Source organism: Paralichthys olivaceus, chromosome 2, assembly GCF_024713975.1.
Source record: "Paralichthys olivaceus isolate ysfri-2021 chromosome 2, ASM2471397v2, whole genome shotgun sequence".
In the NCBI taxonomy this organism is placed as follows: Eukaryota; Metazoa; Chordata; class Actinopteri; order Pleuronectiformes; family Paralichthyidae; genus Paralichthys; species Paralichthys olivaceus.
Window position 1 is genome coordinate 25,487,999 of NC_091094.1, and position 21,768 is coordinate 25,509,766.

The window sequence follows — 21,768 nt, forward strand, 5'->3', positions numbered from 1 at the left end:
AACAACCTGCCTGGTAAACACAACAACTCCTAGAACACCAAGCCCACAGAAATATGAAGCTTATAAGCATCCCTTAGTCACTTAGAACTGGAAGAGTCACTTGGATGAGAGCTGAACCACAAGCATGTCCAGTTGCCTACACTTGTACAACGCCTGATGATGCCATGATTTGGATGACTGAGAACCTTCAAAAATGTTTTTCAGATATTTCACTCAAAGACTCATGAGTTTGAATCTACATAGCCTCCAAAAATGGAGTTTCCCATGAACAAAAAGAACATTGAGGACAGTATTTGTCTTCAACTGTAAAGCTCTCTGGTTCAATTCTTAGTTCTTTGGCTGATTATCTGTGTTATCAATGATTTTTTTTTTTTTGTGAGAAGGTCCTTTTGGAGAAATCACTCACATATATTTATGTTTTACACCACTTATCCTCCGTAGCAGCAGTTTTTCATGCCGAAATAGCTCAGTTGGGAGAGCGTCAGACTGAAGATCTGAAGGTCCCTGGTTCAATCCCGGGTTTCGGCACATGAAAAAAAACGGTACATTCATCTTTAGTCACTGCAATACCTAGTACCCCGGATGATCGAAATATGTGTGAATGACTTACAGCTTTCACTAGCCTTTCCCACCTTGCCTTTAGTCACTGCAATACCTAGTACCCCAAATGATCGAAATATGTGTGAATGACTTACAGCTTTCACTAGCCTTTCACACCTTGCCTTCATGACTGAGAACCTTCAAAGATGTTTTTCAGATATTTCACTCAAAGACTCATGAGTTTGAATCTACATAGCCTCCAAAAATGGAGTTTCCCATGAACAGATAGAACATTGAGGACAGTATTTGTCTTCAAATGTAAAGCTCTCTGGTTCAATCCCTAGTTCTTTGGCTGATTATCTGTGTTATCAATGATTATTCTTTTTTGTGAGAAGGTCTTTAGTGAGAAATCACTCACATATATTTATGTTTTGCACCACTTATCCTCCGTACCAGCAGTTTTTCATGCCGAAATAGCTCAGTTGGGAGAGCGTCAGACTGAAGATCTGAAGGTCCCTGGTTCAATCCCGGGTTTCGGCACATGAGCAAAAAGGGACATTCATCTTTAGTCACTGCAATACCTAGTACCCCGGATGATCAAAATATGTGTGAATGACTTACAGCTTTCACTAGCCTTTCCCACCTTGCCTTTAGTCACTGCAATACCTAGTACCCCAAATGATCGAAATATGTGTGAATGACTTACAGCTTTCACTAGCCTTTCACACCTTGCCTTCATGACTGAGAACCTTCAAAGATGTTTTTCAGATATTTCACTCAAAGACTCATGAGTTTGAATCTACATAGCCTCCAAAAATGGAGTTTCCCATGAACAAATAGAACATTGAGGACAGTATTTGTCTTCAACTGTAAAGCTCTCTGGTTCAATTCTTAGTTCCAGGTTGATTATCTGTGTTATCAATGATTTTTTTTTTGTGAGAAGGTCCTTTTGGAGAAATCACTCACATATATTTATGTTTTACACCAGTTATCCTCCATACCTGCAGTTTTTCATGCCGAAATAGCTCAGTTGGGAGAGCGTCAGACTGAAGATCTCAAGGTCCCTGGTTCAATCCCGGGTTTCGGCACATGAAAAAAAACGGTACATTCATCTTTAGTCACTGCAATACCTAGTACCCCGGATGATCGAAATATGTGTGAATGACTTACAGCTTACGCTAGCCTTTCACACCTTGCCTTGATGACTGAGAACCTTCAAAGATGTTTTTCAGATATTTCACTCAAAGACTCATGAGTTTGAATCTACATAGCCTCCAAAAATGGAGTTTCCCATGAACAGATAGAACATTGAGGACAGTATTTGTCTTCAACTGTAAAGCTCTCTGGTTCAATCCCTAGTTCTTTGGCTGATTATCTGTGTTATCAATGATTATTCTTTTTTGTGAGAAGGTCTTTAGTGAGAAATCACTCACATATATTTATGTTTTGCACCACTTATCCTCCGTACCAGCAGTTTTTCATGCCGAAATAGCTCAGTTGGGAGAGCGTCAGACTGAAGATCTGAAGGTCCCTGGTTCAATCCCGGGTTTCGGCACATGAAAAAATGGGACATTCATCTTTAGTCACTGCAATACCTAGTACCCCAGATGATCGAAATATGCGTGTACGACTTACAGCTTTCAGCAGCCTTTCACACCTTGCCTTGGAGCAACCCACTAAGTTGAGGAAAGTGGGGTTCAACAACCTGCATGGTAAACACAACAACTCCTAGAACACCAAGCCCACAGAAATATGAAGCTTATAAGCATCCCTTAGTCACTTAGAACTGGAAGAGTCACTTGGATGAGAGCTGAACCACAAGCATGTCCAGTTGCCTACACTTGTACAACTTCAGATGATGCCATGATTTGGATGACTGAGAACCTTCAAAGATGTTTTTCAGATATTTCACTCAAAGACTCATGAGTTTGAATCTACATAGCCTCCAAAAATGGAGTTTCCCATGAACAAAAAGAACATTGAGGACAGTATTTGTCTTCAACTGTAAAGCTCTCTGGTTCAATTCTTAGTTCCAGGTTGATTATCTGTGTTATCAATGATTATTCTTTTTTGTGAGAAGGTCTTTAGTGAGAAATCACTCACATATATTTATGTTTTGCACCACTTATCCTCCGTACCGGCAGCTTTTCATGCCGAAATAGCTCAGTTGGGAGAGCGTCAGACTGAAGATCTGAAGGTCCCTGGTTCAATCCCGGGTTTCGGCACATGAAAAAATGGGACATTCATCTTTAGTCACTGCAATACCTAGTACCCCAGATGATCGAAATATGCATGTACGACTTACAGCTTTCACTAGCCTTTCACACCTTGCCTTGGAGCAACCCACTAAGTTGAGGAAAGTGGGGTTCAACAACCTGCCTGGTAAACACAACAACTCCTAGAACACCAAGCCCACAGAAATATGAAGCCTATAACCATCCCTTAGTCACTTAGAACTGGAGGAGTCACTTGGATGAGAGGTGAACCACAAGCATGTCCAGTTGCCTACACTTGTACAACTTCTGATGATGCCATGATTTGGATGACTGAGAACCTTCAAAGATGTTTTTCAGATATTTCACTCAAAGACTCATGAGTTTGAATCTACATAGCCTCCAAAAATGCAGTTTCATATGAACAACTAGAACATTGAGGACAGTATTTGTCTTCAACTGTAAAGCTCTCTGGTTCAATTCTTAGTTCCAGGTTGATTATCTGTGTTATCAATGATTATTCCTTTTTGTGAGAAAGTCTTTTTTGAGAAATCACTCACATATATTTATGTTTTACACCAGTTATCCTCCATACCTGCAGTTTTTCATGCCGAAATAGCTCAGTTGGGAGAGCGTCAGACTGAAGATCTGAAGGTCCCTGGTTCAATCCCGGGTTTCGGCACATGAAAAAAAACGGTACATTCATCTTTAGTCACTGCAATACCTAGTACCCCCGGATGATCGAAATATGTGTGAATGACTTACAGCTTACGCTAGCCTTTCACACCTTGCCTTGATGACTGAGAACCTTCAAAGATGTTTTTCAGATATTTCACTCAAAGACTCATGAGTTTGAATCTACATAGCCTCCAAAAATGGAGTTTCCCATGAACAGATAGAACATTGAGGACAGTATTTGTCTTCAACTGTAAAGCTCTCTGGTTCAATCCCTAGTTCTTTGGCTGATTATCTGTGTTATCAATGATTATTCTTTTTTGTGAGAAGGTCTTTAGTGAGAAATCACTCACATATATTTATGTTTTGCACCACTTATCCTCCGTACCAGCAGTTTTTCATGCCGAAATAGCTCAGTTGGGAGAGCGTCAGACTGAAGATCTGAAGGTCCCTGGTTCAATCCCGGGTTTCGGCACATGAAAAAATGGGACATTCATCTTTAGTCACTGCAATACCTAGTACCCCAGATGATCGAAATATGCGTGTACGACTTACAGCTTTCAGCAGCCTTTCACACCTTGCCTTGGAGCAACCCACTAAGTTGAGGAAAGTGGGGTTCAACAACCTGCCTGGTAAACACAACAACTCCTAGAACACCAAGCCCACAGAAATATGAAGCTTATAAGCATCCCTTAGTCACTTAGAACTGGAAGAGTCACTTGGATGAGAGCTGAACCACAAGCATGTCCAGTTGCCTACACTTGTACAACGCCTGATGATGCCATGATTTGGATGACTGAGAACCTTCAAAAATGTTTTTCAGATATTTCACTCAAAGACTCATGAGTTTGAATCTACATAGCCTCCAAAAATGGAGTTTCCCATGAACAAAAAGAACATTGAGGACAGTATTTGTCTTCAACTGTAAAGCTCTCTGGTTCAATTCTTAGTTCTTTGGCTGATTATCTGTGTTATCAATGATTTTTTTTTTTTTGTGAGAAGGTCCTTTTGGAGAAATCACTCACATATATTTATGTTTTACACCACTTATCCTCCGTAGCAGCAGTTTTTCATGCCGAAATAGCTCAGTTGGGAGAGCGTCAGACTGAAGATCTGAAGGTCCCTGGTTCAATCCCGGGTTTCGGCACATGAAAAAAAACGGTACATTCATCTTTAGTCACTGCAATACCTAGTACCCCGGATGATCGAAATATGTGTGAATGACTTACAGCTTTCACTAGCCTTTCCCACCTTGCCTTTAGTCACTGCAATACCTAGTACCCCAAATGATCGAAATATGTGTGAATGACTTACAGCTTTCACTAGCCTTTCACACCTTGCCTTCATGACTGAGAACCTTCAAAGATGTTTTTCAGATATTTCACTCAAAGACTCATGAGTTTGAATCTACATAGCCTCCAAAAATGGAGTTTCCCATGAACAGATAGAACATTGAGGACAGTATTTGTCTTCAAATGTAAAGCTCTCTGGTTCAATCCCTAGTTCTTTGGCTGATTATCTGTGTTATCAATGATTATTCTTTTTTGTGAGAAGGTCTTTAGTGAGAAATCACTCACATATATTTATGTTTTGCACCACTTATCCTCCGTACCAGCAGTTTTTCATGCCGAAATAGCTCAGTTGGGAGAGCGTCAGACTGAAGATCTGAAGGTCCCTGGTTCAATCCCGGGTTTCGGCACATGAGCAAAAAGGGACATTCATCTTTAGTCACTGCAATACCTAGTACCCCGGATGATCAAAATATGTGTGAATGACTTACAGCTTTCACTAGCCTTTCCCACCTTGCCTTTAGTCACTGCAATACCTAGTACCCCAAATGATCGAAATATGTGTGAATGACTTACAGCTTTCACTAGCCTTTCACACCTTGCCTTCATGACTGAGAACCTTCAAAGATGTTTTTCAGATATTTCACTCAAAGACTCATGAGTTTGAATCTACATAGCCTCCAAAAATGGAGTTTCCCATGAACAAATAGAACATTGAGGACAGTATTTGTCTTCAACTGTAAAGCTCTCTGGTTCAATTCTTAGTTCCAGGTTGATTATCTGTGTTATCAATGATTTTTTTTTTGTGAGAAGGTCCTTTTGGAGAAATCACTCACATATATTTATGTTTTACACCAGTTATCCTCCATACCTGCAGTTTTTCATGCCGAAATAGCTCAGTTGGGAGAGCGTCAGACTGAAGATCTCAAGGTCCCTGGTTCAATCCCGGGTTTCGGCACATGAAAAAAAACGGTACATTCATCTTTAGTCACTGCAATACCTAGTACCCCGGATGATCGAAATATGTGTGAATGACTTACAGCTTACGCTAGCCTTTCACACCTTGCCTTGATGACTGAGAACCTTCAAAGATGTTTTTCAGATATTTCACTCAAAGACTCATGAGTTTGAATCTACATAGCCTCCAAAAATGGAGTTTCCCATGAACAGATAGAACATTGAGGACAGTATTTGTCTTCAACTGTAAAGCTCTCTGGTTCAATCCCTAGTTCTTTGGCTGATTATCTGTGTTATCAATGATTATTCTTTTTTGTGAGAAGGTCTTTAGTGAGAAATCACTCACATATATTTATGTTTTGCACCACTTATCCTCCGTACCAGCAGTTTTTCATGCCGAAATAGCTCAGTTGGGAGAGCGTCAGACTGAAGATCTGAAGGTCCCTGGTTCAATCCCGGGTTTCGGCACATGAAAAAATGGGACATTCATCTTTAGTCACTGCAATACCTAGTACCCCAGATGATCGAAATATGCGTGTACGACTTACAGCTTTCAGCAGCCTTTCACACCTTGCCTTGGAGCAACCCACTAAGTTGAGGAAAGTGGGGTTCAACAACCTGCATGGTAAACACAACAACTCCTAGAACACCAAGCCCACAGAAATATGAAGCTTATAAGCATCCCTTAGTCACTTAGAACTGGAAGAGTCACTTGGATGAGAGCTGAACCACAAGCATGTCCAGTTGCCTACACTTGTACAACTTCAGATGATGCCATGATTTGGATGACTGAGAACCTTCAAAGATGTTTTTCAGATATTTCACTCAAAGACTCATGAGTTTGAATCTACATAGCCTCCAAAAATGGAGTTTCCCATGAACAAAAAGAACATTGAGGACAGTATTTGTCTTCAACTGTAAAGCTCTCTGGTTCAATTCTTAGTTCCAGGTTGATTATCTGTGTTATCAATGATTATTCTTTTTTGTGAGAAGGTCTTTAGTGAGAAATCACTCACATATATTTATGTTTTGCACCACTTATCCTCCGTACCGGCAGCTTTTCATGCCGAAATAGCTCAGTTGGGAGAGCGTCAGACTGAAGATCTGAAGGTCCCTGGTTCAATCCCGGGTTTCGGCACATGAAAAAATGGGACATTCATCTTTAGTCACTGCAATACCTAGTACCCCAGATGATCGAAATATGCATGTACGACTTACAGCTTTCACTAGCCTTTCACACCTTGCCTTGGAGCAACCCACTAAGTTGAGGAAAGTGGGGTTCAACAACCTGCCTGGTAAACACAACAACTCCTAGAACACCAAGCCCACAGAAATATGAAGCTTATAAGCATCCCTTAGTCACTTAGAACTGGAAGAGTCACTTGGATGAGAGCTGAACCACAAGCATGTCCAGTTGCCTACACTTGTACAACTTCAGATGATGCCATGATTTGGATGACTGAGAACCTTCAAAGATGTTTTTCAGATATTTCACTCAAAGACTCATGAGTTTGAATCTACATAGCCTCCAAAAATGGAGTTTCCCATGAACAAATAGAACATTGAGGACAGTATTTGTCTTCAACTGTAAAGCTCTCTGGTTCAATTCTTAGTTCCAGGTTGATTATCTGTGTTATCAATGATTTTTTTTTTTGTGAGAAGGTCCTTTTGGAGAAATCACTCACATATATTTATGTTTTACACCAGTTATCCTCCATACCTGCAGTTTTTCATGCCGAAATAGCTCAGTTGGGAGAGCGTCAGACTGAAGATCTGAAGGTCCCTGGTTCAATCCCGGGTTTCGGCACATGAAAAAAAAACAGTACATTCATCTTTAGTCACTGCAATACCTAGTACCCCGGATGATCGAAATATGTGTGAATGACTTACAGCTTACGCTAGCCTTTCACACCTTGCCTTGATGACTGAGAACCTTCAAAGATGTTTTTCAGATATTTCACTCAAAGACTCATGAGTTTGAATCTACATAGCCTCCAAAAATGGAGTTTCCCATGAACAGATAGAACATTGAGGACAGTATTTGTCTTCAACTGTAAAGCTCTCTGGTTCAATCCCTAGTTCTTTGGCTGATTATCTGTGTTATCAATGATTATTCTTTTTTGTGAGAAGGTCTTTAGTGAGAAATCACTCACATATATTTATGTTTTGCACCACTTATCCTCCGTACCAGCAGTTTTTCATGCCGAAATAGCTCAGTTGAGAGAGCGTCAGACTGAAGATCTGAAGGTCCCTGGTTCAATCCTGGGTTTCGGCACATGAAAAAATGGGACATTCATCTTTAGTCACTGCAATACCTAGTACCCCAGATGATCGAAATATGCGTGTACGACTTACAGCTTTCAGCAGCCTTTCACACCTTGCCTTGGAGCAACCCACTAAGTTGAGGAAAGTGGGGTTCAACAACCTGCATGGTAAACACAACAACTCCTAGAACACCAAGCCCACAGAAATATGAAGCTTATAAGCATCTCTTAGTCACTTAGAACTGGAAGAGTCACTTGGATGAGAGCTGAACCACAAGCATGTCCAGTTGCCTACACTTGTACAACTTCAGATGATGCCATGATTTGGATGACTGAGAACCTTCAAAGATGTTTTTCAGATATTTCACTCAAAGACTCATGAGTTTGAATCTACATAGCCTCCAAAAATGGAGTTTCCCATGAACAAATAGAACATTGAGGACAGTATTTGTCTTCAACTGTAAAGCTCTCTGGTTCAATTCTTAGTTCCAGGTTGATTATCTGTGTTATCAATGATTTTTTTTTTGTGAGAAGGTCCTTTTGGAGAAATCACTCACATATATTTATGTTTTACACCAGTTATCCTCCATACCTGCAGTTTTTCATGCCGAAATAGCTCAGTTGGGAGAGCGTCAGACTGAAGATCTGAAGGTCCCTGGTTCAATCCCGGGTTTCGGCACATGAAAAAAAACGGTACATTCATCTTTAGTCACTGCAATACCTAGTACCCCGGATGATCGAAATATGTGTGAATGACTTACAGCTTACGCTAGCCTTTCACACCTTGCCTTGATGACTGAGAACCTTCAAAGATGTTTTTCAGATATTTCACTCAAAGACTCATGAGTTTGAATCTACATAGCCTCCAAAAATGGAGTTTCCCATGAACAGATAGAACATTGAGGACAGTATTTGTCTTCAACTGTAAAGCTCTCTGGTTCAATCCCTAGTTCTTTGGCTGATTATCTGTGTTATCAATGATTTTTTTTTTTTTGTGAGAAGGTCCTTTTGGAGAAATCACTCACATATATTTATGTTTTACACCACTTATCCTCCGTAGCAGCAGTTTTTCATGCCGAAATAGCTCAGTTGGGAGAGCGTCAGACTGAAGATCTGAAGGTCCCTGGTTCAATCCCGGGTTTCGGCACATGAAAAAATGGGACATTCATCTTTAGTCACTGCAATACCTAGTACCCCAGATGATCGAAATATGCGTGTACGACTTACAGCTTTCAGCAGCCTTTCACACCTTGCCTTGGAGCAACCCACTAAGTTGAGGAAAGTGGGGTTCAACAACCTGCCTGGTAAACACAACAACTCCTAGAACACCAAGCCCACAGAAATATGAAGCTTATAAGCATCCCTTAGTCACTTAGAACTGGAAGAGTCACTTGGATGAGAGCTGAACCACAAGCATGTCCAGTTGCCTACACTTGTACAACGCCTGATGATGCCATGATTTGGATGACTGAGAACCTTCAAAAATGTTTTTCAGATATTTCACTCAAAGACTCATGAGTTTGAATCTACATAGCCTCCAAAAATGCAGTTTCCCATGAACAAAAAGAACATTGAGGACAGTATTTGTCTTCAACTGTAAAGCTCTCTGGTTCAATTCTTAGTTCTTTGGCTGATTATCTGTGTTATCAATGATTTTTTTTTTTTTGTGAGAAGGTCCTTTTGGAGAAATCACTCACATATATTTATGTTTTACACCACTTATCCTCCGTAGCAGCAGTTTTTCATGCCGAAATAGCTCAGTTGGGAGAGCGTCAGACTGAAGATCTGAAGGTCCCTGGTTCAATCCCGGGTTTCGGCACATGAAAAAAAACGGTACATTCATCTTTAGTCACTGCAATACCTAGTACCCCGGATGATCGAAATATGTGTGAATGACTTACAGCTTACGCTAGCCTTTCACACCCTGCCTTGATGACTGAGAACCTTCAAAGATGTTTTTCAGATATTTCACTCAAAGACTCATGAGTTTGAACCTACATAGCCTCCAAAAATGGAGTTTCCCATGAACAGATAGAACATTGAGGACAGTATTTGTCTTCAACTGTAAAGCTCTCTAGTTCAATTCTTAGTTCTTTGGCTGATTATCTGTGTTATCAATGATTATTCTTTTTTGTGAGAAGGTCTTTTTGGAGAAATCACTCACATATATTTAGGTTTTGCACCACTTATCCTCCGTACCAGCAGCTTTTCATGCCGAAATAGCTCAGTTGGGAGAGCGTCAGACTGAAGATCTGAAGGTCCCTGGTTCAATCCCGGGTTTCGGCACATGAAAAAAAGGGACATTCATCTTTAGTCACTGCAATACCTAGTACCCCGGATGATCGAAATATGCGTGTACGACTTACAGCTTTCACTAGCCTTTCCCACCTTGCCTTTAGTCACTGCAATACCTGGTACCCCAAATGATCGAAATATGTGTGAATGACTTACAGCTTTCACTAGCCTTTCACACCTTGCCTTCATGACTGAGAACCTTCAAAGATGTTTTTCAGATATTTCACTCAAAGACTCATGAGTTTGAATCTACATAGCCTCCAAAAATGGAGTTTCCCATGAACAAATAGAACATTGAGGACAGTATTTGTCTTCAACTGTAAAGCTCTCTGGTTCAATTCTTAGTTCCAGGTTGATTATCTGTGTTATCAATGATTTTTTTTTTGTGAGAAGGTCCTTTTGGAGAAATCACTCACATATATTTATGTTTTACACCAGTTATCCTCCATACCTGCAGTTTTTCATGCCGAAATAGCTCAGTTGGGAGAGCGTCAGACTGAAGATCTGAAGGTCCCTGGTTCAATCCCGGGTTTCGGCACATGAAAAAAAGGGACATTCATCTTTAGTCACTGCAATACCTAGTACCCCGGATGATCGAAATATGCGTGTACGACTTACAGCTTTCACTAGCCTTTCCCACCTTGCCTTTAGTCACTGCAATACCTGGTACCCCAAATGATCGAAATATGTGTGAATGACTTACAGCTTTCACTAGCCTTTCACACCTTGCCTTGATGACTGAGAACCTTCAAAGATGTTTTTCAGATATTTCACTCAAAGACTCATGAGTTTGAATCTACATAGCCTCCAAAAATGGAGTTTCCCATGAACAGATAGAACATTGAGGACAGTATTTGTCTTCAAATGTAAAGCTCTCTGGTTCAATCCCTAGTTCTTTGGCTGATTATCTGTGTTATCAATGATTATTCTTTTTTGTGAGAAGGTCTTTAGTGAGAAATCACTCACATATATTTATGTTTTGCACCACTTATCCTCCGTACCAGCAGTTTTTCATGCCGAAATAGCTCAGTTGGGAGAGCGTCAGACTGAAGATCTGAAGGTCCCTGGTTCAATCCCGGGTTTCGGCACATGAGCAAAAAGGGACATTCATCTTTAGTCACTGCAATACCTAGTACCCCGGATGATCAAAATATGTGTGAATGACTTACAGCTTTCACTAGCCTTTCCCACCTTGCCTTTAGTCACTGCAATACCTAGTACCCCAAATGATCGAAATATGTGTGAATGACTTACAGCTTTCACTAGCCTTTCACACCTTGCCTTCATGACTGAGAACCTTCAAAGATGTTTTTCAGATATTTCACTCAAAGACTCATGAGTTTGAATCTACATAGCCTCCAAAAATGGAGTTTCCCATGAACAAATAGAACATTGAGGACAGTATTTGTCTTCAACTGTAAAGCTCTCTGGTTCAATTCTTAGTTCCAGGTTGATTATCTGTGTTATCAATGATTTTTTTTGTGTGAGAAGGTCTTTTTGGAGAAATCACTCACATATATTTATGTTTTACACCAGTTATCCTCCATACCTGCAGTTTTTCATGCCGAAATAGCTCAGTTGGGAGAGCGTCAGACTGAAGATCTGAAGGTCCCTGGTTCAATCCCGGGTTTCGGCACATATAAAAAAGGGACATTCATCTTTAGTCACTGCAATACCTAGTACCCCGGATGATCGAAATATGTGTGAATGACTTACAGCTTACGCTAGCCTTTCACACCTTGCCTTCATGACTGAGAACCTTCAAAGATGTTTTTCAGATATTTCACTCAAAGACTCATGAGTTTGAATCTACATAGCCTCCAAAAATGGAGTTTCCCATGAACAGATAGAACATTGAGGACAGTATTTGTCTTCAAATGTAAAGCTCTCTGGTTCAATCCCTAGTTCTTTGGCTGATTATCTGTGTTATCAATGATTATTCTTTTTTGTGAGAAGGTCTTTAGTGAGAAATCACTCACATATATTTATGTTTTGCACCACTTATCCTCCGTACCAGCAGTTTTTCATGCCGAAATAGCTCAGTTGGGAGAGCGTCAGACTGAAGATCTGAAGGTCCCTGGTTCAATCCCGGGTTTCGGCACATGAGCAAAAAGGGACATTCATCTTTAGTCACTGCAATACCTAGTACCCCGGATGATCAAAATATGTGTGAATGACTTACAGCTTTCACTAGCCTTTCCCACCTTGCCTTTAGTCACTGCAATACCTAGTACCCCAAATGATCGAAATATGTTTGAATGACTTACAGCTTTCACTAGCCTTTCACACCTTGCCTTCATGACTGAGAACCTTCAAAGATGTTTTTCAGATATTTCACTCAAAGACTCATGAGTTTGAATCTACATAGCCTCCAAAAATGGAGTTTCCCATGAACAAATAGAACATTGAGGACAGTATTTGTCTTCAACTGTAAAGCTCTCTGGTTCAATTCTTAGTTCCAGGTTGATTATCTGTGTTATCAATGATTTTTTTTGTGTGAGAAGGTCTTTTTGGAGAAATCACTCACATATATTTATGTTTTACACCAGTTATCCTCCATACCTGCAGTTTTTCATGCCGAAATAGCTCAGTTGGGAGAGCGTCAGACTGAAGATCTGAAGGTCCCTGGTTCAATCCCGGGTTTCGGCACATATAAAAAAGGGACATTCATCTTTAGTCACTGCAATACCTAGTACCCCGGATGATCGAAATATGTGTGAATGACTTACAGCTTACGCTAGCCTTTCACACCTTGCCTTCATGACTGAGAACCTTCAAAGATGTTTTTCAGATATTTCACTCAAAGACTCATGAGTTTGAATCTACATAGCCTCCAAAAATGGAGTTTCCCATGAACAGATAGAACATTGAGGACAGTATTTGTCTTCAAATGTAAAGCTCTCTGGTTCAATCCCTAGTTCTTTGGCTGATTATCTGTGTTATCAATGATTATTCTTTTTTGTGAGAAGGTCTTTAGTGAGAAATCAATCACATATATTTATGTTTTGCACCAATTATCCTCCGTACCAGCAGTTTTTCATGCCGAAATAGCTCAGTTGGGAGAGCGTCAGACTGAAGATCTGAAGGTCCCTGGTTCAATCCCGGGTTTCGGCACATGAAAAAATAGGACATTCATCTTTAGTCACTGCAATACCTAGTACCCCAGATGATCGAAATATGTGTGAATGACTTACAGCTTTCACTAGCCTTTCCCACCTTGCCTTTAGTCACTGCAATACCTAGTACCCCAAATGATCGAAATATGTGTGAATGACTTACAGCTTTCACTAGCCTTTCACACCTTGCCTTTAGTCACTGCAATACCTAGTACCCCAAATGATCGAAATATGCGTGTACGACTTACAGCTTTCAGCAGCCTTTCACACCTTGCCTTTAGTCACTGCAATACCTAGTACCCCAAATGATCGAAATATGCGTGTACGACTTACAGCTTTCAGCAGCCTTTCACACCTTGCCTTGGAGCAACCCACTAAGTTGAGGAAAGTGGGGTTCAACAACCTGCCTGGTAAACACAACAACTCCTAGAACACCAAGCCCACAGAAATATGAAGCTTATAAGCATCTCTTAGTCACTTAGAACTGGAGGAGTCACTTGGATGAGAGCTGCACCACAAGCATGTCCAGTTGCCTACACTTGTACAACTTCAGATGATGCCATGATTTGGATGACTGAGAACCTTCAAAGATGTTTTTCAGATATTTCACTCAAAGACTCATGAGTTTGAATCTACATAGCCTCCAAAAATGCAGTTTCATATGAACAAATAGAACATTGAGGACAGTATTTGTCTTCAAATGTAAAGCTCTCTGGTTCAATCCCTAGTTCTTTGGATGATTATCTGTGTTATCAATGATTATTCTTTTTTGTGAGAAGGTCTTTCGTGAGAAATCACTCACATATATTTATGTTTTGCACCACTTATCCTCCGTACCCGCAGTTTTTCATGCTGAAATAGCTCAGTTGGGAGAGCGTCAGACTGAAGATCTGAAGGTCCCTGGTTCAATCCCGGGTTTCGGCACATGAAAAAAAGGGACATTCATCTTTAGTCACTGCAATACCTAGTACCCCAAATGATCGAAATATGTGTGAATGACTTACAGCTTTCAGCAGCCTTTCACACCTTGCCTTGATGACTGAGAACCTTCAAAGATGTTTTTCAGATATTTCACTCAAAGACTCATGAGTTTGAACCTACATAGCCTCCAAAAATGGAGTTTCCCATGAACAGATAGAACATTGAGGACAGTATTTGTCTTCAACTGTAAAGCTCTCTAGTTCAATTCTTAGTTCTTTGGCTGATTATCTGTGTTATCAATGATTATTCTTTTTTGTGAGAAGGTCTTTTTGGAGAAATCACTCACATATATTTAGGTTTTGCACCACTTATCCTCCGTACCAGCAGCTTTTCATGCCGAAATAGCTCAGTTGGGAGAGCGTCAGACTGAAGATCTGAAGGTCCCTGGTTCAATCCCGGGTTTCGGCACATGAAAAAAAGGGACATTCATCTTTAGTCACTGCAATACCTAGTACCCCGGATGATCGAAATATGCGTGTACGACTTACAGCTTTCACTAGCCTTTCCCACCTTGCCTTTAGTCACTGCAATACCTGGTACCCCAAATGATCGAAATATGTGTGAATGACTTACAGCTTTCACTAGCCTTTCACACCTTGCCTTCATGACTGAGAACCTTCAAAGATGTTTTTCAGATATTTCACTCAAAGACTCATGAGTTTGAATCTACATAGCCTCCAAAAATGGAGTTTCCCATGAACAAATAGAACATTGAGGACAGTATTTGTCTTCAACTGTAAAGCTCTCTGGTTCAAATCTTAGTTCCAGGTTGATTATCTGTGTTATCAATGATTTTTTTTTTTGTGAGAAGGTCCTTTTGGAGAAATCACTCACATATATTTATGTTTTACACCAGTTATCCTCCATACCTGCAGTTTTTCATGCCGAAATAGCTCAGTTGGGAGAGCGTCAGACTGAAGATCTGAAGGTCCCTGGTTCAATCCCGGGTTTCGGCACATGAAAAAAAGGGACATTCATCTTTAGTCACTGCAATACCTAGTACCCCGGATGATCGAAATATGCGTGTACGACTTACAGCTTTCACTAGCCTTTCCCACCTTGCCTTTAGTCACTGCAATACCTGGTACCCCAAATGATCGAAATATGTGTGAATGACTTACAGCTTTCACTAGCCTTTCACACCTTGCCTTGATGACTGAGAACCTTCAAAGATGTTTTTCAGATATTTCACTCAAAGACTCATGAGTTTGAATCTACATAGCCTCCAAAAATGGAGTTTCCCATGAACAGATAGAACATTGAGGACAGTATTTGTCTTCAAATGTAAAGCTCTCTGGTTCAATCCCTAGTTCTTTGGCTGATTATCTGTGTTATCAATGATTATTCTTTTTTGTGAGAAGGTCTTTAGTGAGAAATCACTCACATATATTTATGTTTTGCACCACTTATCCTCCGTACCAGCAGTTTTTCATGCCGAAATAGCTCAGTTGGGAGAGCGTCAGACTGAAGATCTGAAGGTCCCTGGTTCAATCCCGGGTTTCGGCACATGAGCAAAAAGGGACATTCATCTTTAGTCACTGCAATACCTAGTACCCCGGATGATCAAAATATGTGTGAATGACTTACAGCTTTCACTAGCCTTTCCCACCTTGCCTTTAGTCACTGCAATACCTAGTACCCCAAATGATCGAAATATGTGTGAATGACTTACAGCTTTCACTAGCCTTTCACACCTTGCCTTGATGACTGAGAACCTTCAAAGATGTTTTTCAGATATTTCACTCAAAGACTCATGAGTTTGAATCTACATAGCCTCCAAAAATGGAGTTTCCCATGAACAAATAGAACATTGAGGACAGTATTTGTCTTCAACTGTAAAGCTCTCTGGTTCAATTCTTAGTTCCAGGTTGATTATCTGTGTTATCAATGATTTTTTTTGTGTGAGAAGGTCTTTTTGGAGAAATCACTCACATATATTTATGTTTTACACCAGTTATCCTCCATACCTGCAGTTTTTCATGCCAAAATAGCTCAGTTGGGAGAGCGTCAGACTGAAGATCTGAAGGTCCCTGGTTCAATCCTGGGTTTCGGCACATGAAAAAATGGGACATTCATCTTTAGTCACTGCAATACCTAGTACCCCAGATGATCGAAATATGCGTGTACGACTTACAGCTTTCAGCAGCCTTTCACACCTTGCCTTGGAGCAACCCACTAACTTGAGGAAAGTGGGGTTCAACAACCTGCCTGGTAAACACAACAACTCCTAGAACACCAAGCCCACAGAAATATGAAGCTTATAAGCATCTCTTAGTCACTTAGAACTGGAGGAGTCACTTGGATGAGAGCTGCACCACAAGCATGTCCAGTTGCCTACACTTGTACAACTTCTGATGATGCCATGATTTGGATGACTGAGAACCTTCAAAGATGTTTTTCAGATATTTCACTCAAAGACTCATGAGTTTGAATCTACATGGCCTCCAAAAATGGAGTTTCATATGAACAAATAGAACATTGAGGACAGTATTTGTCTTCAACTGTAAAGCTCTCTGGTTCAATTCTTAGTTCTTTGGCCGATTATCTGTGTTATCAATGATTATTCTTTTTTGTGAGAAGGTCTTTAGTGAGAAATCACTCACATATATTTATGTTTTGCACCACTTATCCTCTGTACCAGCAGTTTTTCATGCCGAAATAGCTCAGTTGGGAGAGCGTCAGACTGAAGATCTGAAGGTCCCTGGTTCAATCCCGGGTTTCGGCACATGAAAAAAAGGGACATTCATCTTTAGTCACTGCAATACCTAGTACCCCCGGATGATCGAAATATGCGTGTACGACTTACAGCTTTCACTAGCCTTTCCCACCTTGCCTTTAGTCACTGCAATACCTGGTACCCCAAATGATCGAAATATGTGTGAATGACTTACAGCTTTCACTAGCCTTTCACACCTTGCCTTGATGACTGAGAACCTTCAAAGATGTTTTTCAGATATTTCACTCAAAGACTCATGAGTTTGAATCTACATAGCCTCCAAAAATGGAGTTTCCCATGAACAGATAGAACATTGAGGACAGTATTTGTCTTCAAATGTAAAGCTCTCTGGTTCAATCCCTAGTTCTTTGGCTGATTATCTGTGTTATCAATGATTATTCTTTTTTGTGAGAAGGTCTTTAGTGAGAAATCACTCACATATATTTATGTTTTGCACCACTTATCCTCCGTACCAGCAGTTTTTCATGCCGAAATAGCTCAGTTGGGAGAGCGTCAGACTGAAGATCTGAAGGTCCCTGGTTCAATCCCGGGTTTCGGCACATGAGCAAAAAGGGACATTCATCTTTAGTCACTGCAATACCTAGTACCCCGGATGATCAAAATATGTGTGAATGACTTACAGCTTTCACTAGCCTTTCCCACCTTGCCTTTAGTCACTGCAATACCTAGTACCCCAAATGATCGAAATATGTGTGAATGACTTACAGCTTTCACTAGCCTTTCACACCTTGCCTTGATGACTGAGAACCTTCAAAGATGTTTTTCAGATATTTCACTCAAAGACTCATGAGTTTGAATCTACATAGCCTCCAAAAATGGAGTTTCCCATGAACAAATAGAACATTGAGGACAGTATTTGTCTTCAACTGTAAAGCTCTCTGGTTCAATTCTTAGTTCCAGGTTGATTATCTGTGTTATCAATGATTTTTTTTGTGTGAGAAGGTCTTTTTGGAGAAATCACTCACATATATTTATGTTTTACACCAGTTATCCTCCATACCTGCAGTTTTTCATGCCAAAATAGCTCAGTTGGGAGAGCGTCAGACTGAAGATCTGAAGGTCCCTGGTTCAATCCTGGGTTTCGGCACATGAAAAAATGGGACATTCATCTTTAGTCACTGCAATACCTAGTACCCCAGATGATCGAAATATGCGTGTACGACTTACAGCTTTCAGCAGCCTTTCACACCTTGCCTTGGAGCAACCCACTAACTTGAGGAAAGTGGGGTTCAACAACCTGCCTGGTAAACACAACAACTCCTAGAACACCAAGCCCACAGAAATATGAAGCTTATAAGCATCTCTTAGTCACTTAGAACTGGAGGAGTCACTTGGATGAGAGCTGCACCACAAGCATGTCCAGTTGCCTACACTTGTACAACTTCTGATGATGCCATGATTTGGATGACTGAGAACCTTCAAAGATGTTTTTCAGATATTTCACTCAAAGACTCATGAGTTTGAATCTACATGGCCTCCAAAAATGGAGTTTCATATGAACAAATAGAACATTGAGGACAGTATTTGTCTTCAACTGTAAAGCTCTCTGGTTCAATTCTTAGTTCTTTGGCCGATTATCTGTGTTATCAATGATTATTCTTTTTTGTGAGAAGGTCTTTAGTGAGAAATCACTCACATATATTTATGTTTTGCACCACTTATCCTCTGTACCAGCAGTTTTTCATGCCGAAATAGCTCAGTTGGGAGAGCGTCAGACTGAAGATCTGAAGGTCCCTGGTTCAATCCCGGGTTTCGGCACATGTAAAAACGGGACATTCATCTTTAGTCACTGCAATACCTAGTACCCCAGATGATCGAATCTGATTGCCTTGATGACTGAGAACCTTCAAAGATGTTTTTCAGATATTTCACTCAAAGACTCATGAGTTTGAACCTACATAGCCTCCAAAAATGGAGTTTCCCATGAACAGATAGAACATTGAGGACAGTATTTGTCTTCAAATGTAAAGCTCTCTGGTTCAATCCCTAGTTCTTTGTCTGATTATCTGTGTTATCAATGATTATTCTTTTTTGTGAGGTCTTTCGTGAGAAATCACTCACATATATTTATGTTTTGCACCACTTATCCTCCATACTCGCAGTTTTTCATGCCGAAATAGCTCAGTTGGGAGAGCGTCAGACTGAAGATCTGAAGGTCCCTGGTTCAATCCCGGGTTTCGGCACATATAAAAACGGGACATTCATCTTTAGTCACTGCAATACCTAGTACCCCAGATGATCGAAATATGCGTGTACGACTTACAGCTTTCAGCAGCCTTTCACACCTTGCCTTGGAGCAACCCACTAACTTGAGGAAAGTGGGGTTCAACAACCTGCCTGGTAAACACAACAACTCCTAGAACACCAAGCCCACAGAAATATAAAGCCTATAACCATCACAAATATTTATGTTACACCACATTTCCTCCATAACAGTAGCTTTTCATGCCGAAATAGCTCAGTTATAAATGTAGATACTCATGTTTAGGCAGTGCAATATCAAATGACCCTGATGATAGAAATATGGTTGTATCAACTGCATTTCACAGCTGTATTAACTCCTGTAACCCTAATGAGTCATACATTAGCAGTCATCAGTCTATCCACACAGGTACAGCCCCAAAACTGTTACAAGCGTTAGTCTAAAAATCTGACGTACTCTGATTCAGTCTCATTCAGCTGAAGTTTTTGAAATATCCATTCAAAAGTACAAGTGTTTAGCACCATTAAACTCCCCTATCAGCATTTTTCCATTCCACAATAGCTCAGTTGGGAGAGCATTAGGCTGAATTATCTAAGTGCTTAACAGACTTCTGAAAGAAATTATATAATTGATAACTACCTATTTCAATGATACTAAAAATAAAAATATTGACCACTACATTGGTGCAAAAATAATTATCATGTCACTCTTAAAATTTCAGGAAAAAAGCTGCAACCAGCTTTTGACACACGTTAGTTGTGAACACACACTAGTAACACACACCAGAAACATCAGCCACACTGCATTGCCAAAGAGCAGTCGGGGGATTAGTTCATGCACTGCTGAGTCAGTCCTTTCAATAGCAATCCTGCTTTTGGAGGTTGTAGGCCATGGCCTCCCCACTGTTGTCTTGTGTTGCACAGTTTATTAACATGGTGTCTGGCTTCCTCCAGTCCTCTCTGGGTGTTTGTGGATGTTAAGAGGTTCTCAACATCAATAAAAGGGAACTGAGTGCATGAGTAGCATTACAAGGTGTTTGGAGAGTATCACCAGGCCTGAGTGCGTCAGAATCCTGAATAATGAACAAAACTGAAATGGCTAAATGAAGAAAACATAAGAGAGCTTAAAAGCTGACTCTGATCTGTCTCTAAAATCCAAATGTTTGTCTTTAGTTTCCACTGTGACCAAGAGAACTAGCAGCCATTTTAAAATCATGATTCTGGTGTCGTTTTCAGCCACTGCTATTGAAAAAAGAATTTAAACAGCACAGCGAGAGCAGACTGTAGATGAGATGTTGACTGGAGGGAAAACAAATATACTCAAACATTGACTTTCTGAGATGGAAAAAACACACTGAACCCAGGAAAATTGATGAATACCAATTAAATAATACTGATACTGTTTTTTACTTTTGGACGTTCTTCAGTTCTTTAGGAAAAAGCAATTACTCTTCAACATCTATCAGCTCCGACTCCAACACAATGGCTTAAGTAAACAGAGATGCCAGAGAATTTGTAAATAAGTTGACCAGAAACTGGAAGACACTCAACTACAGTAAAGAAACCCTACAGCCACTAGTGTTTCAGCTGTGTAATTGCGGCGCGACTCACATTCACCAATGCACAGCCATGATTGTTCAGCCTACAGGCTACGTGCATACCTACGGCGTAGCGTCAACACAGAAGCATGAATCGGCCTTAAGATCAAAGTAAAAAGAATGTTATTATAAGACTATGTTAATTGAGACAATAATAAACAATAATTATCCTAATTACTGTGTTGATCCCATTTGGGCCACCTTCAAGTCAGATTTTCACAAATCCAGGAAAATATCCTGACATGCAGTAGATGCTGAAGATGTACAACAACGATTGACATTGGCTGGTATTATTTTTATCTTATGCCATATGGTTTTATGTTTCAGGGCTTTTGCACACCAGACACATATTTTTCATGTGATTAAGTCATTAATATTAAAAAACCTAAAAAATCAATGCAAGCATTCACAACAGCCACACAATGAGCAACATTGCTCTACTTTTCAGACCAAGGTCAATTCTTCTAAGGTTTTCTTCCAAGATCACATCAACGTAACATTTGTGAAGCAGTTGTAGTATTAGTGGTAGTAATACAACTAACCAGTCTGACATAAATGAAATTAATCCTTTTTTTTATAATATATTTTTGTCTCTAGCCATTACTCACAGTTATTGTTATCTTAAAAAGAATAGGGTGTGGCTGAATTGAAGCTTGGATAGAGCTAGACCCAACTCCTGTCAAAGTAAATTAATGAACCCTATGTGCAGAGGTGGTACTGCTTACAAACAACTGTGACCTTCCTCAAAGTAAATGCTCAAGAAAATACTATTATCTGTGCTAGCTGTTGCAGCAGCTCTTCAAACTGTCCGACAGACACGTTGAAGTTGCTGTGGTACATTATGTTCCCCTCTCTCTCTCTCTCTCATCTGTATGGAAAATGAGCACCAGATAATCTGCAC

The 21,768-nt window shown here is 40.2% G+C and overlaps 34 non-coding genes across 34 annotated transcripts; all 34 read left to right on the plus strand.

Annotated features, from left to right (window-relative positions):
- The first annotated feature begins 455 nt into the window (after positions 1 to 455).
- trnaf-gaa (transfer RNA phenylalanine (anticodon GAA)) lies at positions 456 to 528 on the plus strand. Its single transcript has one exon. It is a non-coding gene; the product is annotated as a tRNA-Phe (tRNA).
- Positions 529 to 1,007: 479 nt separating this feature from the next.
- trnaf-gaa (transfer RNA phenylalanine (anticodon GAA)) lies at positions 1,008 to 1,080 on the plus strand. Its single transcript has one exon. It is a non-coding gene; the product is annotated as a tRNA-Phe (tRNA).
- A 475-nt stretch (positions 1,081 to 1,555) lies between these two features.
- On the plus strand, positions 1,556 to 1,628 carry trnaf-gaa (transfer RNA phenylalanine (anticodon GAA)). Its single transcript has one exon. It is a non-coding gene; the product is annotated as a tRNA-Phe (tRNA).
- Positions 1,629 to 2,022: 394 nt separating this feature from the next.
- trnaf-gaa (transfer RNA phenylalanine (anticodon GAA)) lies at positions 2,023 to 2,095 on the plus strand. Its single transcript has one exon. It is a non-coding gene; the product is annotated as a tRNA-Phe (tRNA).
- Positions 2,096 to 2,692: 597 nt separating this feature from the next.
- Positions 2,693 to 2,765, plus strand: trnaf-gaa (transfer RNA phenylalanine (anticodon GAA)). The gene has a single exon. It is a non-coding gene; the product is annotated as a tRNA-Phe (tRNA).
- A 597-nt stretch (positions 2,766 to 3,362) lies between these two features.
- trnaf-gaa (transfer RNA phenylalanine (anticodon GAA)) lies at positions 3,363 to 3,435 on the plus strand. Its single transcript has one exon. It is a non-coding gene; the product is annotated as a tRNA-Phe (tRNA).
- A 395-nt stretch (positions 3,436 to 3,830) lies between these two features.
- Positions 3,831 to 3,903, plus strand: trnaf-gaa (transfer RNA phenylalanine (anticodon GAA)). Its single transcript has one exon. It is a non-coding gene; the product is annotated as a tRNA-Phe (tRNA).
- A 599-nt stretch (positions 3,904 to 4,502) lies between these two features.
- Positions 4,503 to 4,575, plus strand: trnaf-gaa (transfer RNA phenylalanine (anticodon GAA)). Its single transcript has one exon. It is a non-coding gene; the product is annotated as a tRNA-Phe (tRNA).
- A 479-nt stretch (positions 4,576 to 5,054) lies between these two features.
- Positions 5,055 to 5,127, plus strand: trnaf-gaa (transfer RNA phenylalanine (anticodon GAA)). The gene has a single exon. It is a non-coding gene; the product is annotated as a tRNA-Phe (tRNA).
- Positions 5,128 to 5,602: 475 nt separating this feature from the next.
- trnaf-gaa (transfer RNA phenylalanine (anticodon GAA)) lies at positions 5,603 to 5,675 on the plus strand. The gene has a single exon. It is a non-coding gene; the product is annotated as a tRNA-Phe (tRNA).
- A 394-nt stretch (positions 5,676 to 6,069) lies between these two features.
- trnaf-gaa (transfer RNA phenylalanine (anticodon GAA)) lies at positions 6,070 to 6,142 on the plus strand. Its single transcript has one exon. It is a non-coding gene; the product is annotated as a tRNA-Phe (tRNA).
- Positions 6,143 to 6,739: 597 nt separating this feature from the next.
- trnaf-gaa (transfer RNA phenylalanine (anticodon GAA)) lies at positions 6,740 to 6,812 on the plus strand. Its single transcript has one exon. It is a non-coding gene; the product is annotated as a tRNA-Phe (tRNA).
- A 596-nt stretch (positions 6,813 to 7,408) lies between these two features.
- Positions 7,409 to 7,481, plus strand: trnaf-gaa (transfer RNA phenylalanine (anticodon GAA)). Its single transcript has one exon. It is a non-coding gene; the product is annotated as a tRNA-Phe (tRNA).
- A 395-nt stretch (positions 7,482 to 7,876) lies between these two features.
- trnaf-gaa (transfer RNA phenylalanine (anticodon GAA)) lies at positions 7,877 to 7,949 on the plus strand. The gene has a single exon. It is a non-coding gene; the product is annotated as a tRNA-Phe (tRNA).
- Positions 7,950 to 8,544: 595 nt separating this feature from the next.
- On the plus strand, positions 8,545 to 8,617 carry trnaf-gaa (transfer RNA phenylalanine (anticodon GAA)). Its single transcript has one exon. It is a non-coding gene; the product is annotated as a tRNA-Phe (tRNA).
- Positions 8,618 to 9,012: 395 nt separating this feature from the next.
- Positions 9,013 to 9,085, plus strand: trnaf-gaa (transfer RNA phenylalanine (anticodon GAA)). Its single transcript has one exon. It is a non-coding gene; the product is annotated as a tRNA-Phe (tRNA).
- Positions 9,086 to 9,684: 599 nt separating this feature from the next.
- trnaf-gaa (transfer RNA phenylalanine (anticodon GAA)) lies at positions 9,685 to 9,757 on the plus strand. Its single transcript has one exon. It is a non-coding gene; the product is annotated as a tRNA-Phe (tRNA).
- A 394-nt stretch (positions 9,758 to 10,151) lies between these two features.
- Positions 10,152 to 10,224, plus strand: trnaf-gaa (transfer RNA phenylalanine (anticodon GAA)). Its single transcript has one exon. It is a non-coding gene; the product is annotated as a tRNA-Phe (tRNA).
- Positions 10,225 to 10,698: 474 nt separating this feature from the next.
- Positions 10,699 to 10,771, plus strand: trnaf-gaa (transfer RNA phenylalanine (anticodon GAA)). The gene has a single exon. It is a non-coding gene; the product is annotated as a tRNA-Phe (tRNA).
- Positions 10,772 to 11,248: 477 nt separating this feature from the next.
- Positions 11,249 to 11,321, plus strand: trnaf-gaa (transfer RNA phenylalanine (anticodon GAA)). Its single transcript has one exon. It is a non-coding gene; the product is annotated as a tRNA-Phe (tRNA).
- Positions 11,322 to 11,796: 475 nt separating this feature from the next.
- Positions 11,797 to 11,869, plus strand: trnaf-gaa (transfer RNA phenylalanine (anticodon GAA)). Its single transcript has one exon. It is a non-coding gene; the product is annotated as a tRNA-Phe (tRNA).
- Positions 11,870 to 12,261: 392 nt separating this feature from the next.
- On the plus strand, positions 12,262 to 12,334 carry trnaf-gaa (transfer RNA phenylalanine (anticodon GAA)). Its single transcript has one exon. It is a non-coding gene; the product is annotated as a tRNA-Phe (tRNA).
- A 475-nt stretch (positions 12,335 to 12,809) lies between these two features.
- Positions 12,810 to 12,882, plus strand: trnaf-gaa (transfer RNA phenylalanine (anticodon GAA)). Its single transcript has one exon. It is a non-coding gene; the product is annotated as a tRNA-Phe (tRNA).
- Positions 12,883 to 13,274: 392 nt separating this feature from the next.
- Positions 13,275 to 13,347, plus strand: trnaf-gaa (transfer RNA phenylalanine (anticodon GAA)). The gene has a single exon. It is a non-coding gene; the product is annotated as a tRNA-Phe (tRNA).
- Positions 13,348 to 14,200: 853 nt separating this feature from the next.
- Positions 14,201 to 14,273, plus strand: trnaf-gaa (transfer RNA phenylalanine (anticodon GAA)). Its single transcript has one exon. It is a non-coding gene; the product is annotated as a tRNA-Phe (tRNA).
- Positions 14,274 to 14,665: 392 nt separating this feature from the next.
- Positions 14,666 to 14,738, plus strand: trnaf-gaa (transfer RNA phenylalanine (anticodon GAA)). The gene has a single exon. It is a non-coding gene; the product is annotated as a tRNA-Phe (tRNA).
- A 475-nt stretch (positions 14,739 to 15,213) lies between these two features.
- Positions 15,214 to 15,286, plus strand: trnaf-gaa (transfer RNA phenylalanine (anticodon GAA)). Its single transcript has one exon. It is a non-coding gene; the product is annotated as a tRNA-Phe (tRNA).
- A 477-nt stretch (positions 15,287 to 15,763) lies between these two features.
- Positions 15,764 to 15,836, plus strand: trnaf-gaa (transfer RNA phenylalanine (anticodon GAA)). Its single transcript has one exon. It is a non-coding gene; the product is annotated as a tRNA-Phe (tRNA).
- Positions 15,837 to 16,311: 475 nt separating this feature from the next.
- Positions 16,312 to 16,384, plus strand: trnaf-gaa (transfer RNA phenylalanine (anticodon GAA)). Its single transcript has one exon. It is a non-coding gene; the product is annotated as a tRNA-Phe (tRNA).
- Positions 16,385 to 16,982: 598 nt separating this feature from the next.
- trnaf-gaa (transfer RNA phenylalanine (anticodon GAA)) lies at positions 16,983 to 17,055 on the plus strand. Its single transcript has one exon. It is a non-coding gene; the product is annotated as a tRNA-Phe (tRNA).
- A 478-nt stretch (positions 17,056 to 17,533) lies between these two features.
- On the plus strand, positions 17,534 to 17,606 carry trnaf-gaa (transfer RNA phenylalanine (anticodon GAA)). Its single transcript has one exon. It is a non-coding gene; the product is annotated as a tRNA-Phe (tRNA).
- A 475-nt stretch (positions 17,607 to 18,081) lies between these two features.
- On the plus strand, positions 18,082 to 18,154 carry trnaf-gaa (transfer RNA phenylalanine (anticodon GAA)). The gene has a single exon. It is a non-coding gene; the product is annotated as a tRNA-Phe (tRNA).
- A 598-nt stretch (positions 18,155 to 18,752) lies between these two features.
- trnaf-gaa (transfer RNA phenylalanine (anticodon GAA)) lies at positions 18,753 to 18,825 on the plus strand. Its single transcript has one exon. It is a non-coding gene; the product is annotated as a tRNA-Phe (tRNA).
- A 352-nt stretch (positions 18,826 to 19,177) lies between these two features.
- On the plus strand, positions 19,178 to 19,250 carry trnaf-gaa (transfer RNA phenylalanine (anticodon GAA)). Its single transcript has one exon. It is a non-coding gene; the product is annotated as a tRNA-Phe (tRNA).
- Positions 19,251 to 21,768: the final 2,518 nt, after the last annotated feature.